The sequence below is a fragment of the Pinus tabuliformis genome, chromosome 6 (genome assembly GCF_031772625.1).
Source record: "Pinus tabuliformis cultivar Carrire ecotype Pingquan chromosome 6, CPIR1, whole genome shotgun sequence".
NCBI lineage: Eukaryota > Viridiplantae > Streptophyta > Pinopsida > Pinales > Pinaceae > Pinus > Pinus tabuliformis.
This window is the reverse complement of record NC_142292.1, coordinates 1,579,486,252-1,579,506,736: the sequence shown is the minus strand read 5'-3', so window position 1 is coordinate 1,579,506,736 and position 20,485 is coordinate 1,579,486,252.

Below are 20,485 nucleotides of genomic sequence, written 5' to 3'. Positions count from 1 at the left end.
ATAGATTGTATGGCTACAAAATTTGTGTACATTTTTTGAAACACCTATGTAACTGCTAAGGTTGGGGAGATGCTGCCAAGTAAGAGCAAATACTCAAATATTGCCTTTGAACAAGATACGGGAAGACATACGAAAATTAGATTTCTGACAAACTAACTAAGTATACTACAACTTATCCCATTATTCTAACTTACCCTGACTCATCCCTGTTGTTAGCATAAACGGCACATTGTATTATCCATTTAAGGACAGGATAATGTAACTATCTGCAGTGTTATGCATGCACTCTCAGTATGCATGTCAGTAGGTGAGTAGGTAAAACAAGTTACTTAAATACCCCCTACATCAGCAGTATAGGTGCTCATCATAATATTTGGCAGAAAGGTGTCTCTGCAACAGAAACTGCATGAAGCAAATGGGAGTGGGAGCAGTCATCTGATCAGAATCTGAATTTACTTAGGGCTGCCCAGAAGTTCTTCGTATTTGACACATTTTCTAGATAATCCAACTGTGGGGCATGCAACCACTGGCTAACAGGATTCCAGGATAATCCTTGATTAATCCTCCTTCTCCTGCAAGTCCAGCACTTCCTTCTGCTGCCCAGTCTAAAAAGTGAGCGGGGATTTCGTTGGACTTATGCCAGGTTCAGGGCAATCGAAGGTTCATTTGTCAAATCCATAAGGTGTAGAACTTCCAAGGCCGGCCTTTTTTGTTCCCTGTAGCAGATATCCTTTGATTATCTCTATTTTAAATGCTTCATTGCTTCTGATAGCAAAGCAAGTCTTGGAACATGGGTTGGGGCAAAGATGCCTATTTATTTTGGGTGATCCGCATCTGCCAACGGGGATATTTGGGAATCAAGCTTCAAATGGTTGCTAGTACCATTTTTCCTTTCAATCATCCGGGATAGAAATCCTTCCATCTTTTGAGTAGAGTAGCTATCTCAACTCAAAGTCCCCGAGAGTGATTGCATACTGAGTGCCAGGCATCTTTTACCAACGCGACAAGGAAAAGGGACATTCCAGAAAAAGATGGTCCAGCTCTTTGAGGGGAAGAAAATAAAGGGCCTAGTTAGGACCAATCCTTCTCGTCCTTCTCTGTGTTCGAACTCTGCTTGCTATGACCGAGTCAGGAAATAAGGGGTTATCCAGGACATTAATGGCAAGCAGGATGGGTTATTTTGAGCTCTGCTTGATAAGATGGAGTGAGGACCAGTCCTTATAAGGGATTATCAGGCCTTCACTAGCAAGCAAGGAGGCTAGGTTGATTGGTGACCAATTTTCGTTTCTCTTCCCAGGCCTCACATAGGACACATCTAGAACTATATTCTATCCTTCCTGATATTTTCCGCTGACGATGATCTTTTATATTGCAGAGTCCAGAAGAATGCGTCGAGTTTTAGAATGGATTTTGAGTCCCGAGCATTCTTTTTGATATCCTCTGTTTTTTTGGCAGTCCTCTTGACAGTCTTCTTGTTCTTCATTGAGACAGAACTCGTAGCCCAAAGAAACAGAATAACTGTCGTCACCTCAGTGTTGTCCACATTAGGTAATCTTTCCTGACCTTTTCCTCAAAAGGACAAGTTGACCTTATTCATCAGTTCGCATCAGTTCGTTCGAACCTAACTCAGGTGGCAGGTTCTTAAATTCCTCTTGGTATTTCCAGCAAGTAGGCTGGTGCATGCAAATTCTGAATTTGTAAGCATGTGTAGACCTTTGACATTGGTTTCCAAGTCATTAGACGCAAGAGGTCTAAGTCTAGTGAGAAATAATCTAATCTCCTAAATCTGGTCATCCCAAATATTAATCCTCTTGCCATCTTTAAAGTCCACGAGAGACCTGAATTGTTTATTCTCCTGCCCAACAACATATTCTGCGACATTTTTGAATCCGAGTGAAGAGGATGAACTTCCCAAGCCAGTTCTTTCAGAGAAACTCTTCTATTTTTGCCAAATACTTTTCTTAACATTAGGGAGTTTGCCAAGACCAAACATTTTTAGTGGATGAACTTTATCAACATCCCTCCAGCAAGCAAGTTCGGCCATCTCGAAGCCCACGTCCCAACCTTCCTTTTGGCTTTTTAAGGAACCGATTCCTAAATTCTATACTCTAGAGCTGTGTATAAGATGGGCACACCCAATTAAGCAGCAGCCTTTATTTCCAAAATCCTTGCAAGTTTAGAATGGAGGGCATCCCCAATATTTATCTCAGATTTATTTTTTTGTTGGTCACTTTTTTTCCAAATGCTTCCTGGTATAGGTCTACTGGTTGCTTCAAACATTTTGCCATGCGGATCAATGCTGGTCCTAGTGGCAAGGTAGCTATGCAAGTTCAGAATCCCTGTTGGACTTCGAGTTATGTGAATCCCTACCTTTAGTGTTTCCAAATACTCTGTCTATCTAACAGAGTGCTTAAGAAATCCACAAAAAAAAATGAGGGGAGTAATAAATCGATGTATCTCAATCAACAAGAACGACAAGGAGAGGGATAGTGGACAATTTTCTTCGAGATCCCTTGAAAGACTAAATAATACAATGGGCCTTCCATTGATGAATGGAGCAATTCACAAACTCGGCATGCTTGCTTCTAACCACTTATCCTGCATAAAAAATATATGATTCACTTGTTAAATACCTATGTTATATTGGGCTTGATTAACACTATTCCCTTTAGCCCTTTAAATTGAGTCCACCACCCCTTAGATCGTAAGAATTAAGGTAGTAAGACTTGGCCAAAGCTCATGAGCCTTGACAGGTTTAGCCAAGTTGTATTTTGAAATTAGCAGGCAAAAGCTGGTCTTAGAAACTTTTGTCTACAATCAAAAATTGAAAAACTCACCAAAACTAGCTTAAAATCAGGCAAAATTTGATAAAAAAATTGTACCTCTTTTTTTTAATATATATTCTAATTTCTTCTATATTATCCATCTCATCCACACGTCTATCTCCAACACCACACAACTCATTACATTAGTATTTCTGCCTTGCAATCACACCTATGTGTGATGTTCATTGTTTGAAGAGATCTTTAATCACTGTAATTTGAATTCCATAGGGCACTAAATAGATTGTTGCATATAAGTTATATAAAGTAATATAAAGTAAGAGAACATGGGAAAAAATCCAAAATATTGATTATTACTTTCATAACAAGAGTTGTGAAAATAATTGTTCATGTCACTACTTTTCATAACAAACTAGACCTAAATCAATGTCTAAATCAACCTATCATGGAAAAAAGACAAAATAATTATTGTACTAAGTTCTATCTATATATTAGAATTTAAAATTATGCATGTGCTTATTCTCATATTAGCACATACTTAATATTAATATCATTAAAAGAATTTTAAAATCAGTAACAAGGGTGGTGAATATGATCATTCATGTCACTAGATTCCATAACTAACAAGATTTGAATCAATGCCAAAATCAACATATCGTGCAAGATAAAAGCAATGTTGAAATAATTGGCATCAAGAATAAATCGACAAGGATCTAGAAGACAAAAAATTGTAAAATTTGTGAAAATTCGGGAAAATTAAAAAAAATACAAAAATATTCATTTTTTTCAATTTGTTTAGTATCTCAAGTATCCACAACATCAAATAAATGCATAGTTTACATAAATATGAAAAAAACTAATATATAAGATGTATAAGAAGTCTAGTGCTACATTACATATCAACAATGAATCATGTCCTAAATCTTGAGTCCTAACTCAACCTTAAGAGTCAAAATATCAACAAAAAATATAATAAATGTTTCTCATCATCATGAGTCATCTACAATTAGATTAGGTACATAAACTAAAGAGTTTCTCTACCCCTTTTATGGAAAAAGATAATGGTTTCTCCTCTAGAGGAAGAAGGCCCTAGGGTTGGAATTGGACTCTGAAATCTTCTAGAAGAAGAAATAGGAGGTAACCTATGATGCCCTCTATTGGTGACCATGCTAGATGGTGTCACCTCCTCATGTTGCTCCATCTATTGCTACTCCTACTCTACCCCTCTCCCCTATGGTTGCTACCTCCTTCGATGCCTCCTCTAACCAATCAGGGACAAATTCCATGACAAGCCTTTTAGTCTCAACCCTCCATACAACAGTGGTGTCAATATCCAATGAGATTGCATCCACGTCAAGGGTTTTATGAAGTTGCCTCACCCATAATTGGATATTGCAATAGATGTAGAACATGTCATCAAGGCATTGTGACTCAAACCTATATGAGGGTTATAAATTATAAAAAATAATTAACCAGAATGACTATTTGTATTTATATTAAAATACGTGCCTAGAGCACGTAACAAGTACATTGGAGTGCCTTTTACAAAAAAAAATCCATGAGTCTAAGAGGAAATGAGCTAGAAACCAAACCCCCCTTCCTCCCCCGCCCAAAAAAAAAGAAGGGGGGGCAGAGATCCAGTATTAGACCTTATAAAACTCAATGTTTCTTGAGAACTTCAATAAATTCTTACAAATTTCTTGCATAAGATGACACAAAAACAAAACATTTCTAAGATTTGAGGGAATCGACCAACCACTAGATCCACGGGAGACAAGAGAATTCTCGACATCAGATTTTGGGATTTTCTTGTTTTGATCTTTCCTACTTCTTGTTAATGCAAGGGAAGAATGACCGTTATTATATAACATATTTGAATAAGAAAGAGAATAAAGGGGGAGATTAAGTTGCTCCACACTATGTTCCATCTTTGTCTTCTTTCTCTTCTGTAGGAGGGATTTTTTCATAGCAAAACTTTCTTTCATAGCATGATTTTTTGTTCTTTGGAGACTCTTGAAATGTGATTGGTTGATCAATGTGTGCCTCATTTTCCATAAACATTTGATTTGGAATTGGTTGATCAACATGAACCTCATCTTCCATAACTTTTGTCTCTAGGGAATCAAAAACATCATATTTGTTACTGGAGAAAGGTTGCTAGTGAGTATTTGGCTTTCTACCTTGCATCTTCTTAGACAAATGCTTGTGTTTTCTTGAAATTGGCTTAAATTCTCATTTTCCATCATTACTATGAGGAGATGGTGGAGGATTTGAGGAAGGCTGAGAAGCTAAAGCCTTGGGACAACTTTTTGCAGTGTCCATACTCATGATAAAAATTACACTTAAAGGGAACCTGCTCATAATCCAGGGCCTGAAGGTGGGACCATCCATCCAAGTTAAGTTGAATTGTGTCAAGAAAAGCATTTGAAAAATCCATTTCAACACAAATTCTATCACAAGAGAAGTTATTAGCATTTTCCATATGACTAGGAATAATTTGGCCGAATTTATCTCTTATAGCCTTGAAAATAACTTCACCCCAGTAAAGAAGGGGGATATATGGCAATTTGATCCACACTAGTGCCGAATAAATTTCCTTCATAGGATTCAAGTCCAAAGACAAGAGGGTGAGAAACATTCCTCTATTACCCATGAAAAAAGGCCTAGACCTATAGATCTAATCTCCATCCTCTTCGTTTTCAAAAATAAAAGCATAGTACCCATTTCCACAATAATAAATACCAACAGGTTCATGATTTACCCAGTTAACAGTGACCCATTCTTCAACAAAATCATTATTAGGCCAAAGGCTAGTAAAATTCGTTGAAAAGTGTAACTAGGTTCAGTCTTCATAATGACATGTAATTGTGATTTTTATGTAAATGATGTAAAGGAAGAAAAATAAAATTATTATTGAAATGCTTGCTTCATGGGTTCCATGAGAAAGATATTTTATTTTTAGTAATGGCTCCCATTGAAAGCCTTTACGATTTGTCATCTAGTCATAAAATTTAAAAAGAGTCAATGTCATGTATAAACAATCCTTCTTGGACATTGTTACAATGTATATAAGTCAATATGATTGTCTAGAAGCCCTCCAAAGACAAGCATAAGTTCTCCTCTTCAAAGTCGGCCTCAATATGAAGTAAAGAACTCATGTCGGCTCACCTAATGGAGACACCTCTTCCAATTCACAGGTCGGCTTATTTATATGGGACAACAACTATATATATGTGTATAGGGTCTTCGCATTAGAGACAAAAATCAAGTTCGGATATCTCTGAAATTCGAGTGTCCTAGTACAGAGACAAGTTCAAATACCTCTATAATTCGTATAGGAGATTGCAGTAATACAATTCAGTGAGAAGACTTCAGTTCATTGCTGAGAGAAAACTACAGTTCGATGATCTAAGAATACTACAATTCGGTGTTATTCGGTATTCCCACAGTCCAGTACTCTCACAGTTTCGATGCAATTTCTGTTGTGATGAAGGAGTCTCGGCATTTCCATAGAAAGAAGGATCTAGTGCTATCACAGTCTTAACTTCGCTCAAGTCACAGTCTTGGTGATATCACAATTTGAGTATCATTACAATTCATGAGGTATCTGTGCTCCTACAAAGTGACAATATCTCGGTAATGAAGATCCCAGTGCAGTGATGATATTTTTAATGATATTACAATGATGTATTTCAATGCTATCTCACTGCTATCATAGTGAATGTTTCAGTGATGTAGCCTCAGTGCCAAGAAGGTCGAAGTGCAAGAGGAAAAGAGCAGAAGCTTGACAGTCAAGCAAACTAGTGTCTTGGTCTTGGAGTTGCAAATAGGTCAAGGGTCTTGGTCTTGGTATTCGATAGTTGGAATCTATATAAGAAGAATTTGTTCAGGTTTTCCTCTCAAAGAGAGAGGCTTTGGACCTTGCTAATACCCTACATTCTGTGTCTCTTGTTTATTTATGTTCATGCATTGGTAGTTGTTTGATGAAGAAGAACACTAATAATCTAAGTAAAAGAAGATCCTAATCTAAAGAAGTAAAAAGCACTCACAAGCAGTTACTAATTGAAGAGAAATCACCTAATACTTGATGCCCTAGATTTCTCAACATGGTATCAGAGCTAAGGTGACAAAGTCAAGAAAAAGGGCACCTAATCAAAGAGACACTCAGGATCAATTTTCAAGGAAGGCATCAAAGCAATGATGATCGTGAAGTCAAGATCTACAAAGGAAGCATCATAACCCTAGATCGAAGAAGGAGTCTACACAAGCAAAAGTCTTGGTATCCTCTAGTCATCATCAAAAGACCACAAAGAACCTCATCAAGTTGAAGAGATCTACTAATCAAGGTAGATTGAAGTTGATACATCCAAGGAAAGCGCTTCAAGGACTAAGATCACATCATCTTAAATAAAGTCAAAACCCTAGAAGCATTTCTAGGGTCTGCACTCATTCACCACCGAAGGAGTCGAAGTATTTGAAGGCTAAACACATTGTCATCATCTTCAAAAGGACTAGAAGGCATGTTCCCTCTCATTAAAGCAAGGACCCTCTAATCCTTAAAGAAGATCATCCGAAGGAGCATCAAGACATCTTCATTGATCACCGTCACCAAAGGGATTAAGTTGAATATTTCATCTTCACTTGTCAAGTATCTTTTATTATATAATATAATCTAGTAAAATTACTTTGTTTTGCAAGGAGATCTATAAGTTGGTTGGGTCATCAATCTTCCTTTGCATGGAAAAGGAGGATAGACATATTCCTCGAAGAAAATGAAGTCATTGATCATATCAATGGAAAAATATCCAAACCATCCACAGGTCAAGCATTATTTGAATACATGGAAAGGGATCAAAAATGAAATCAGTCAAAGCTCCCCTCATTCCCTTTATAGTAGGATTGGAGACATCAAAAGAGATATATGATAAGCTGGTAGAGTTATTCTTTGAAGATGCGATAAGAAAGGTCATATCACTTAGATCTGATCTACACAAATCAAAGGTATCAAAGGATAAAGGGTTATCTTCATAAGATCTCAACTGCAAGATCTGGGAGAGATTATTTCAGATAAGGAAATGATCTCCTTTGTTCTAAACACATTAACTGATGAACAAGGTAACAAATCCCTATGAGGATAGGAAATCCATTCCATTCAACAACTTATGGTTTCTAGGCAAGATAGAAGATGACATGTTGAGGGAAAAAGTGCTCAAACATTTTTCAGAAAGGAAAGAAGAACATAGCTAAGATTCAATGCTATGAGCATTACAATAAAGATTGTCCTAAGCTCAAGAAGGGAAATAACAAGAAAGATAGAGCAGAAGCCCATATCACCAAAGAGGTGAAGGAAGTCCAAGGAAGAGGAAAAGCATTAGAAGTAAGAGCTCATCACATCACCATAGGAAACATGAAGGATGTTTGGAACAAAATCTATGATAGACAACTATGAAGGATATAGCTCTTGATGACCTCATTAAAAGCTCAAGTGACACTTATGGGAAAAAGGAAGAAGTCATACAAGACAAGTCTCATCATACATCAGTCAAAAGGAAACATCCGTTGGATAAGGATATGCAAGATCCTTAAGATTCTCTGATGGAATCCTCATAAAAAGGTTCACTGATCTAGAGAGGAAGCAAGTGTTTCATCAGGAACTCCAACTTGTGTAATTGATGGGATGATGTTATGATGACATAAGAGATGAAGCAAATCAAGGGGTTGAAGCTCTATTTAATCAAGGAAGTTGTTGAAAGAAGCCTAGATGACCTAAAGGTAAATGAGGTATGTATGCTTGTATTCAATAATATAAAGTCATGTTGTATGGTTTTAGGTAGCATGGATCACTGCTCTATCTTGAGAAGCATGATCAAAGGAAAGGAATGTCCTCCTATGAAAGGATGCAAGAAAGCATGGGTCACACTAGATGTCCTCATATGGAATATGGCGTGATTGACAGTAATTGAAAGAACTCTGATTGGAGGTTCTTGGGAATGTCACCTGTGAAGAAAAGAAAGGAAGAGATCGTAGACAATGTAACTATGGAAAAAGGCATCCGAGAACTAAAAGATCTTACTATGATATCTCCCAGAAAGATATGAAGACTCTGATGGAAGTATGGAAAGGATGAAGACCCTTAATATATATCTTTAGGAGATGTGTCAACATGTATGCAAGATGTTGATTCGAATAGGAATATGTCCTAATGAAAGACCATCACAAATGTAATTCTTTATTTAAGTGTTCATTTCTTATTTTTGAACAAATATATGGATGGGCTTGTGCAGGACTTCGAAAGGAAGAACTGTGGATGTATTTCCAAAGGACCATGTAGAAGGATGTAAGATCCTTCTAAAGAAGATAGTATGAAGAAGACAACATGACATGAAGCAAGGCCAAATGTAGATTGATGGATCGCCTTCTGATGAAAGGAATGATGATAGGGCTGACTCATGGATGAAAGTGATGGATGGTTTGTTCCCTATGAATAAGTCCCAAAAATATGAAGACTCCATGATAAAGAATAAATTCATGACATCAAAGGAAGGAGCTCTTCAAGCAGTTGGTTGTCTTTTCATCTCCACCTGAGGAGCTTTTGTAGGTCCCTAATTAAGAGGGAGCCTGGAAACAAATTTCTCACTTGGAAGAAACTTGGAAATTCCTAAGCCAAGAGGGAGCTTAGGTACATTCCTTCCGTAGGAATGAGTACATTCCTTTACTGGAATAGATATGTCCTCCCTAATTGAGAGAGAGAGATAGAAACATCATTCTAGTCTTCACTTGGGAAGACATAATGGAGGATTGAGTAATCATATGGCATATGATGCTCTTTGAGGATGAGATAGGCTATCCAAGATAAGAGTAGTCATAGAGGACCAATATTCTTTGAGGACTGGGAATCCAAGATAAGAATAGTCTTGATGGAACACATCCTTAGAACCCAGGTGGGGTATGTTCGGGGAGAGACAATGATGAGAGTGTCTATAAATCATTGGTCTCACCATCATTGAGTTCAGATCTTGTGGAGAGATAGAGTTGCTAGTCAAGGCCTTGCTATGTGACAATGTTGGTTGATATGATGCTATACAGATGGGTTACCAATCTGATTCTTCTTATGAGAAATTCTTTAGATTGAGAATGACCAAGTACCATTATGAATTCCTCCCTAGTTAAGAGGGATTGTTGAAAAGTGTAATTAGGTTCAGTCTTCATAATGACATGTAACTGTGATTTTTATGTAAATGATGTAAGGGAAGAAACATAAATTATTATTGAAATGCTTGCTTCATGGGTTTCATGAGAAAGATATTTTATTTTTAGTAATGGCTCTCATTGAGATCCTTTAGGATTTTTCATCTAGTCATAAAAGTAAAAAAGAGTCAATGTCATGTATAAATAATCCTTCTTGGGCATTTTACAATGTATATAAGTCAATAGGATTGTCTAAAATACCTCCAAAGACAAGCACAACTTCTCCTCTTCAAATTCGTCCTCAAGATGAAGTAAAAAACTCATGTCGGCTCACCCAATGGAGACACAACTCTTCGGATTCACAGGTCAACTTATTTATATGGGACAACAACTATATATATGTGTATTCAGTCTTCACATTAGAGACAAAAATCAAGTTCGGATCTCTCTTAAATTTGGGTGGCCTAGTACATAGACAAGTTCATATACCTTTGTAATTCATATAGGAGATTGCAGTAACACATTTCGGTGAGAACACTTCAGTTCGGTGCTGAGAGAAGACTACAGTTCGGTGATCTAAGAAGACTACAGTTTGGTGCCATTCAATATTCCCACAGTCCAGTACTATCATAGTTTTGGTGCAATTTCTATTGCAATGGAGGAGTCTTGGTGCTACCACAAAAACAATGATCCAGTGCTATCAAAGTCTTAACTTCGTTCAAGTCACATTATCGTTGATATCACAGTTTGGGTACATTATAGTTTGTGAGGTCTTGGTGCTCCTACAAAGTGACAAGTTATCATTAATGAAGATCTCAGCGCATTGATGATATTTTTTATGATATTGCAATGAATGTTTCAATGATGTAGTCTCAATTTCAAGAAGGTCAAAGTGGAAAAGGAATCAAGATGAGGAAAAGAACAGAAGGTTGACAATCATGCAAACTAGTATCTTGGTCTTGGAGTGGAAAATAGTTCAAGGGTCTTGGTCTTGGTATTCATCAATTGGAATCTATATAAGAAGAATTTGTGCGGGTTTTCCTCTCAAAGAGTGAGAGGTTTTGGCTTTGGCTAATAGCCTACATTATGTGTCTCTTGTCTATTTATGTTCACGCATTGGTAGTTGTTTGATGAAGAAGAACACTAATAATCTAAGTAAAAGAAGATCCTAATCTAAAGAAGTAAAAAAGACTCACAAGCAGTTACTAATTGAAGATAAATAATCTAATACTTGATGCCCTTATTTCTCAACATGGTATCAGAGCTTAGGTGACAAAGTCAAGAAAAAGGGCATCTAATCAAAGAGACACTTAGGATCAAGTTTCAAGGAAGGCATCGAAGCAAAGATCATAGTGAAGTCAAGATATACAAAGGAAGCCTCATGACCCTAGATCAAAGGAGTCTACACAAGCAAACATCTTGGTATGCTCTAGTCATCATCAAAAGACCACAAATACCCTCATCAAGTTGAAGAGATCTACTAATCAAAGGTAGATTGGAGTCAATACATCCAAGGAATGGGCTTCAAGGACTAAGATCGCATCATCTTGAAGAAAGTCGAAAACCTAGAAGCATTTCTGGGATCTTCACTCATTCACCACCAAAGGAGTCGAAGTATTTTGAAGGCTAAAGGCATTGTCATCATCTTCAAAAGGACTATAAGGCAAGTTCCCTCTCATTAAAGAAAGGACCCTCTTATCCTTAAAGAATATCATTCGAAGGAGTATCCATATATCTTCATCGATCACCGTCACCAAAGGGATCAAGTTGAATATTTCATCTTCACTTGTCAAGCATCTTTTATTCTATAATATAATCTAGTAAAATGACTTCGTTTTGCAAGGAGATTTATAAGTTGGTTGGGTCATCTATCTTCCTTGCATGGAAAAGGAGGATAAACATAGTCCTCGAGTAAAATGAATTCATTGATCACATGAATGGAAAAGTCTCCAAAACATATGAAGGTCAAGCATTATCTAAATACATGGAAAGGGATCAAAGGGCTCAAGGGATTCTTATGAAATCAGTCAAAGGTCCCCTCATTCCCTATATAGCAGGATTGGAGACAAAAAAAGAGATATATGATAAGCTGGTAGAACTTTTCTTTGAACATGCGATAAGAAATGTCATATCTCTTAGATTTGATCTACACAAATTGAAGGTATTAGAGGATAAAGGCTTATCTTCATAATATCTCAACTGCAAGATCTAGGAGATATTATTTCATATAAGGAAATGATCTCCTTTGTTCTAAACACACTAACTGATGAACAAGGTAACAAATCCCTATGAAGTTAGGAACCCTATTCCATTCAACAACTTATGGTTTCTATGTAAGATAGAAGATGGCAGGTTGAGGACAAAGGTGCTCAAACATTTGTCAAAAAGGAAACAAGAACATAGCTAAGATTCAATGCTATGAGCATTATAGGAAAGATTTTCCTAAGCTCAAGAAGGGCAATAACAATAAAGATAGAGAAGAAGCCCATATTAACAAAGTGAAGGAAGTCCAAGGAAGAGGAAAAGCATTAGAAGTAAGAGCTTGTGACATCACAATAGGAAACATGAAGGAAGTATTGAACAAAATCTATGACAGTCAACTATGAAGGATATAGTGCTTGGTGACATCATTAAAATCTCAAGTGACACTTATGGGAAAAAGGAAGAATTCATACAGGACAAGTCTCATCATACATCATTCAAAAGGAAACATCTGTTGGATAGGGATATGCAAGATCCTTAAGATTCTCTGATGGAATCCTCGTCGGAAGTTTCATCGATCTAGAGAGGAGGCAAGTGTTTCATCAGGAACTCCAACTTGTGTAATTTATGGGATGATGACATAAGAGATGAAGCAAATCAAGGGGTTGAAGCTCTCTTCAATCAAGGAAGTTGTTGAAAGAAGCCTAGATGACCTAAAGGTAAATGAGGTATGTATGCTTGTATTCAATACTATAAAGTCATGTCTTATGGTTGCAAGTAACATGGATCACTGATTTATCTTGAGAAGCATGATCAAAGGAAAGGAATCTCCTCCTATGAAAGGATTTAGGAAGGCATGCATCACACTAGATGTCCTCATATGGAATATGAGGCGATTCACAGTAATTGAAAGAAATCTGATTGGAGGTTCCTGGGAATGTCATGTGTGAAGAAAAGAAAGGAAGAGATTGTAGATTATGTAACCATGGAAGAAGGAATTTGAGAACTAAAATAATTGACTATGATATATCCCAGAACGAAATGAAGGCCCTGATGGAAGTCTAGAAAAGATGAAGACCCTTGACAATATATATCATTAGAAGATGTGTTAACATGTATGTAGGATGTTGATGCCAACAGGAAGATGTCATGATGAAAGACCATCACACAAGTAATTTTTTATTTAAGTGTTCATTTCTTATATTTGAGCAAATATCTGGATGGGCTTATGCAGGACTTCTAAAGGAAGAAGTATGGATGTCTTCCCAGAGGACCATGTAGAAGGATGTAATATCCTTCCGAAGAAGATAGTATGAAGAAGGCATCATGACATGAAGTAAGGCTAGATGTAGACTGATGGATTGCTTTCTGATGAAAGGAATGATGACATGTATGACTCGTGGATGAAAATGATGGATGGTCTGTACCCTATGAATAAGTGATCTGAAAATCACCCTATGAGTGACCTCAGTAAAGATTTATTAAACAAAAGGTATTACAGACCCATGTGCTGGTGTGTGTGTTTTGTGTTATTGAAACAACAGATCGATCAGATTTCCAATACATAGAAAATAAATGGAAAGACAACAGAGAAATACAGTAAGCAATACAAAGACACAAACAATTTTAATAAGGAGTTCACCCTATTCTCCAGGGCTACGTCTCCGGTCCAGCTTCAATGGTGGCCTTGTTTTATTGTGTCTTTCAGCAAAGAAATTACAATGTAGGGACTCAATATGAGTTCTCCTGAAGCAGATTTTTCTTGGCAGGGTGGTTCTTGGATTCCCCAAGCCACTTGGAGTACACAGACTCTTGTTCTTCCTACCAGCTTTGTGACCCTCGGTCTACAGTGGAAAGAGCCAACTGTGATGCTCAATCCAGACAGATTCCTCTATGGGAAGGCTTGATTCCTCAAGCTCTCTAGTGTTCGATGCTGCCTGTGGTCAGCTCGGCCCTCTGTCTCCTCTACTTGGCTTTACTGCTCTCTGTGCTCAGGGTTCACTATTCACTGTCTCTCTTGGTCGCTCAGACTCTTTGTTCTCTTTCTTCAAATCTCTGTTCACTATCTCTGTTCATGGCTTTAGCCATTCGACCTCCATGCCTGTTTGGTTCCTCTCTCGCTTGTGTCGATTTGCCTGTCGCCTACGTGCTGGGAGTTCCCTGTTCGGCGTCAGCATGAATGCTCGGGAAGTAGCCACGTGTCTCCATCGGAACAACGCCAGCCTGTTCGTCGATTCGTTTCTTTCTCCACCGTGGCAGTAAACGGATTCCAAATCCCCTTAAATCGCGGCTTAATCCTTGTCAATTCCGCTTCTGTCTATCGGGCGCAATCTCAGCCATCCGATCTGGGCTCCTCCAGATCCAACGTCATTCGCACGTCGAGCGCGGTTGACTTGCTCGACTGATAACGCATGATCACGGTGATTTTTCTCTCACCTCCGCTACCACGCATCGATCACTGAGTGTGATCGCTCCGCTTTCTCCAAAACCACTTACTGTTCAAGGGCGCCCCGATCAATACCATCGGTTTCCAGTGTGCGGGTCCCGCCTTTGTACTTTAGCACCTTTACCTTTTTCCGCCTGCGGTCCTATGGTTCCCCCACACAACCGAGTGCTTAAGGCTCCTCCTTTTCGACCCTATTTGCCCAGCGAAAATCAGCTCCTTTTCCTGATCTGGGGCTCCCAGGGGCTATTTTGACCTCCTGTGCAGTCTCCATGGGCCTCGGTCAGCGCGCTTTGACCAAGGTCCTCGTCGTTTCGCGCCGGCTGCCATGGCCACTGGTTCATGGTGTTTTCGATCGCTGTTTTGGATTCTTCAAGGGTTTGTTTCGTCCCGATATAGTCATGGTTCTATGATAGTCGTTTATGGATCCAATTTGGATCATGGCCTCCCAACTGAAAAGCTTTTGGACCACCAAAAGTTGGTTTTCTTCAAGCATCAACTAAGTGAGGAAACTGTTGTCTCACTTGTCCAATCTCAATCCACTTCGCATTGCTCGGCTTCGAACCTTTAAGCCCAATTTTGAGGTATTCCACCTGTCCACTACGCGTCGTCCTTACCTTCTTGTCCAGCACTGTATCTTCCTGCAACTCATTAAGATATTCAGGTAGTAGGTTATCAACAGAAGGCAATTGACTCTGCTCTTCAGGGTCCTCAATCATTGAAGGTTCAAACAACCTCAAGCAATCTGCGTTCACGACTGAGTAGATGTGCATGTAAGCTGGCAGATCAAGGCGAAAAGCATTTTCACCAATCTTCTCAAGTATCCTGAAGGGTCCATACCTGATAGGTTTTAGCTTCTTACCTTCACCTTGCATCCTGTCCTTGCTGATATACAGCCATACTTGGTCTCCAACTTGAAAACTATGCTCCATCCGATGCTTATCATGCCTAGCCTTGTACTTGGCCTGGCTCTTTTCTAGTTGTTCCTGTATTGCCTGGTGGATCTCCTGGATCTGTTCAATGAACCTAGTTGCTTTGTCCACATCACTGTGTCCATCAACCATGGTATCTTTACCAAATACAAAATTCAAGGGATACCTTGGTATGAAACCAAAGCAGGTATCAAAAGGAGATCTCTGGGTAGAAGAGTGTTTGGCTCTATTGTAAGCATGTTGCACATAACACAAGTGTTCATCCCAAAGCTTAGGGTGTTTGCTGCAATATCCTCTCAGTAACTGGATCACTGTCATGTTAACTACTTCTGTCTGGCCATCTGTTTGTGGATGAAAAGCTATGCTTTTCTTTAATTTGGTGTCCATTAGTTCCCACAGACTGGACCAAAACTTTCCCACAAATCGGGTGTCTCGATCAGATATAATAGAAGTGGGTAATCCAAAATGAACCCATACATGTTCAAAGAATAATTTTGCAGTTTGTTCAGCTGTAATTTGTTTACTACAGGGTATTAAAATACACATTTTGCTGAACCTATCCACAACAACATATAGATAATCATGACCTTTCCTAGATTTAGGCAATCCTCCAACAAAATCCATGGAAATGCTTTCCCAAGGGTGAGAAGGAACTGGCAATGGAGTGTACAAGCCTAGTTTTCTGTTGCTGGGCTTGCTTTTAGCACACATAGCACACCCCTTTACATATCTAGAAACTGTCTCACTCATTCTTGGCCAATAGCAGAACCTTTGTAGCTGTGCAAATGTTTTACTTACCCCAAAGTGACCTGATATCAGAGAAGTGTGTGCTTCCCTAATTATCTTTGCTCTCTCAGTTTGTGGAATGTAGAGTTCCCCACAATGATATAAGAGTCGGTCCTTCACATGATAGTCCAATTCTTCTACTCTTTTGCCTTGACTCAAAGTTGCATATACATCTTTAAAGTCCATATCCTGAGCATATTGTTCTATGTAGCTTTCATGTAGCACAAAATTATGCTTAAGTATGGTAGATGCATTTATAATGGGTCTAGATAACATGTCTGCAACCTTGTTATGTATGCCCTTTTTATATCTGATGACTAAATGAAAATGTTGTAGAAAACCCATCCATTTGTAATGTCTTGGTTATTGCAACTTAGTTTGGGAGTGTAGATATTGAAGTGGCTGATGATCAATATGTATTACTGTTTCTTTGCCCATTAAGTAATGTTTCCACTTTTTCACACTCTGAACTAATGCATACAATTCCTTATCATATGTAGGATAGTTAACTACTGCAAGATTAAAAGTCTCATAATGATAAAATATGGGTTTACCGTGTTGTGTCAACACTGCTCCCATGGCATAGTCACTGGCATCAATTTGGATCTCAAATGGTCTTTGTAGATCTAGCAGTGCTAGTACAGGTGCTGTACTAATTTTTTCTTTCGAGGTGTCAAAGGCTTTCTGTTGTTTGCCTCCCCACTAAAACACCTTGTTCAATCCTGTCAAAGCATGTAAGAGAGCTGCAATTAAGGAAAAATTTGAAATGAACTTCCTCCAATATTGTGATGCTCCTAAGAAGCTTCTCACTTTTGTAACAAACTTGGGTTTAGGCCAGTTTAAAATGACTGCCACTTTAGAGGGATCTATTTTCAATTCACCTCCCCCTACTATATGACCCAAATAATTTAGAGAGGTTTTGCCAAATTCACATTTGGAGAGTTTAACATAAATTTTTTCTCTTTTCAAAATATTTAATGTCTGCTTAAGATGCTTTAAATGTTCTTCCCAATTAGAATGTCATCCAGATACACAATAACGAAATCATCAAGAAAAGGTCTGAGTACATCATTCATTAATTTCATGAAAGTAGCAGGGGCATTGGTCAAGCCAAAAGGCATAACCAGCCATTCATATAATCCCTGCTTTGTTTTGAAAGCAGTCTTCCATGCATCTTGCTCTGCAACTCTGACCTGATGGTATCCACTATGCAAATCCAGCTTGGTGAAATAAACAACTTCCTTCAATTGATCTAAAAGATCATCTATGCGAGGAAGGGGATAACGATTTTTGATCGTTATTTTATTTAGTGCTCGATAATCAATGCACATTCTCCACGAGCCATCTTTCTTTCTCACCAAAACGATTGGTGACCCACATGGTGATGTGCTAGGCCTGATGAACCCTTTCTTGAGCAACTCCTGCACCTGCTTCTTGATTTTAGCATTCTCTAAAGCAGATAACCTGTACATCCCAATGTTAGGCAAAGGAACATCTTGCTGCAAAATAATATCATGTACTATTCCCTTTTTGGGTGGCAGACCTTGAGTTTATTGAAACAAGACATCATACTCTGAAACAATATTTTCTATATCAGCTTGCTGATCAGAATTACAACCCTCAAATACATTGGTTTTATTAGTTTTCTTTTCCTTTACAACCATTAGTAAGAACTGTTTGCATGAATTTATCATTCTTTTCATCTGTCCTGAGTTTATGAGAGTATAATTATTCTTGAGCTTATGAGCTCTTACAAAGTATTCGATTCCATCTTTAACAAGTAGATACTTGTTCTCGGCTCTATAGAAAATAGCCTTTCTATCATACAAGTAAGGACTTCCTAAAACAATTCCACATATATCCAAAGGAATTATATCTAACTCAACCTCATCTACAAATGCTAACCCAAAATAAAACTTGAGTTTGCACTGTCTAGTCACTTGTAGTTGTGCTTTATCATTCAACCATCCTAATGGGTATGGTTTCTTATGAGGTGTAGTTGCTAATCCCAATTTCTTTACAATTGCTTCAGAAATCAGATTTACTTGTGAGCCACTATCAAACAAAGTATCAATCTTCTGATTTTTGGAAACAACTCGAATATGGAAAAGCTCATGCCTTTTTCTCTCATGTTCTTCATCAATAACAGATTGAACAGAATTACTAGTAGATGCTTCAGAATTCTTACCTTTTATACCTGTGGCTGCAATGATTGTTTCATCTCCCGAGTCTGACCCCAAATCTTTCTGAATAGCTGCAGCAGTCTTCTTCTTCTTGCCCTCGGACTTCTTAGGTCTCAGCTCTAGATGCAGAATCCAACAGTGCTCATCATCATGCCCCTCCTTTTTACAGTGAGTGCATCAGGCTTTGCCTTTCTGTGCAGTGTTAGCCTTCCTTGCTTTCCACTTCTGCTTTCTTTTCTCCTTACTCTTGCTCACAGTGGGTTGGGATGGTCCCCCAACTTCTAGATTTCCATTCTTTCCTCTAGCTTCTAGATGAGTAGCTTGTACAGATACCTCATCTATACTAGTGGGATTAAACATGAGGATGGTATGCCTCATGTAGCTATGTAGACCACCAATGTACTTCAAAATAGTTTATGGTGAGTCTAATGAAATACCCAACATCAATTCTCTCTTTCGGAACTCTTGAGTATACCCTTGTACACTTTTCCCTTTCAACTGCCGAAGAGTTTGCCAACTCATCATGGCTTGTTGCATATAGGCCAATGGATAGAACTACTTGTTGATTGCAGTAACAAATTCACTCCAGACAGAGATGGTATTACCATGCTTCCTCATATCAGTTTGGGTTCTGCCTTCCCACCAAACCAAGGCAGTGCCCCCTAGGCGAAGGCTTGCCAGCTGAATCTTACTCTTGTTTGAGTCTATATTTTGTACTCTGTAATACACATCAATTTGTCTAATCCAATTGTCCAACTTTTCAGCATTTAGCTCTCCATCATATATAGGCAAATCAAATTTAACATCTAACTTAATCAAATATGCCTTCTTATTATGCACAAGGCTACTAGGAGGTGTAGGGAAGCTTTCTTATTTCCCCTTTCCTTTGGAGTGGTCATGGGAATGAGATTCATCTTCTTCTTTATCTTGCTTAGAGCCTGATGAATCTTCACCCTTATGCTTTCTAAAGTCCCTATACATTTCTTCTACCATGGACTTTATAGCTAGGAAACTTTCTATGAATTGAGAGTCTGGCCCTATAGAACCTTCTTCTGACATTGTCCTTTGAGAATAGACTCTCCCAATTTCAGGATTATTTTCCGCCAACTCTCCTCCTAATTTGAGCTTTGATCTAGTGAGCATTCACAGCTAAACCAACACAAGCTTGTCTAACCTTACAGGCTAGAGCTCTGATACCACTTGATCTGAAAAGCACCCTATGAGTGACCTCAGTGAAGATTTATTAAACAAAGGTATTACAGACCCATGTGCTAGTGTGTGTTTTGTGTTATTGAAACAAAGGATCGATCAGACTGCCAATACATAGAAAATAAATGGAAATACAGAAAAGAAATAAAGTAAGCAATACAAAGACACAAACAATTTTTAATAAGGATTTCACCTTATTCTCCAGGGCTACGTCTTCGGTCCAGCTTCAGTGGTGGCCTTGTTTTATTGTGTCTTTCAGCAGAGAAATTACAATGCAGGGACTCAATATGAGTTCTCCTGAAGCAGATTTTTCTTGGCAGGGTGGTTCTTGGATTCCCCAAGCCACTTAGAGTACACAGACTCTTGTTCTTCCTACCAGCTTTGTGACCCTCGGTCTACAGTGGAAAGAGCCAACTGTGATGCTCAATCCGGATAGATTCCTCTATGGGAAGGCTTGATTCCTCAAGCTCTCTAGTTCTCAATGCTTCCTGTGGTCATCTCGGCCCTCTGTCTCCTCTGCTTGGCTTTACTCCTCTCTATGCTCAGTCCTCCTCTCAGGGTTCACTGTTCATTGTCTCTCTTGGTCGCTCGGACTCTTCGTTCTCTCTCTTCGAATCTCTGTTCATTTTCTATGTTCATGGCTTTAGCCATTCGACCTCCATGCCTGTTCGGTTCCTCTCCCGCCTGCATCGATTCGCCTGTCGCCTGCGTGCTGGGAGTTCCCTATTCGGCGTTAGCATGAACGCTCGGGAAGTAGCC